The sequence below is a fragment of the Austrofundulus limnaeus genome, unplaced genomic scaffold, assembly GCF_001266775.1.
Source record: "Austrofundulus limnaeus strain Quisiro unplaced genomic scaffold, Austrofundulus_limnaeus-1.0 Scaffold575, whole genome shotgun sequence".
Classification (NCBI taxonomy): domain Eukaryota; kingdom Metazoa; phylum Chordata; class Actinopteri; order Cyprinodontiformes; family Rivulidae; genus Austrofundulus; species Austrofundulus limnaeus.
The window spans coordinates 36,314-37,099 of NW_013952977.1; positions in this window are offsets into that span (position 1 = coordinate 36,314).

The following is a 786-nucleotide window of genomic DNA, read 5'->3' on the forward strand; positions in this document are numbered from 1 at the left end:
GAGGAGGTGGGAGCAAACAGGTGCAGCGAGGTTTGACAACATCAACTCCCACCTGCACAGTGATCCAACAAGTCACTCACATCAAACCCAACACATCACCAGCAAAACCCATCATCCCAGGAAACAGACGCTGTCAGGGCTCATTACTCCTGGATTGTTTGCATGGATACTGATGAAGTCTCTGATGAGAGATCTGCACACATCAGCCGTGATCAAGCCAAATACTAATTAATCTGTACTGAGCCCAAGCACCCTGATGAGAACACCTTCAGTATTAATTACCAAACAAATAAGTTCAGGTCAGACGGTGAACGACTGTGAAACCCTTCAGCACTGCTTCTAGCTGACCTGCAGTGGCTCACATTTGCATCACAGTTAGATAAGTCTTCTAGTAATGCAAAACCTTATTTYCATTAACACATTCAGACAGCAATAAACGTTGGAGGAGAAAAGAAACCTCCTAACCTGCAGATATAGCAGCCAAAAAACAAAGTCAGTTTGTGGAGAAAAAATATAAAAGTGTAACAGCCGRGTTCACACTGTAGCTCCTCTTTAAAAGCAATTTTGTGAGATTGCTGTTCTGGAGCAAACAGATGTAATCCCAAACAATTTGAAGTGAATTATTCTGCAGAGAGAAAGATTATTTACTGATGAAAAACACTGAAGACAGCTGCCAGTCCTCTTAGAATTGGATCCGTTTCACAGCAATAATACCAGTGTTAATTTAACACCCACAGTGTTAATTTAACACCCACAGTGTTAATTTAACACCCACAGTGTTAATTT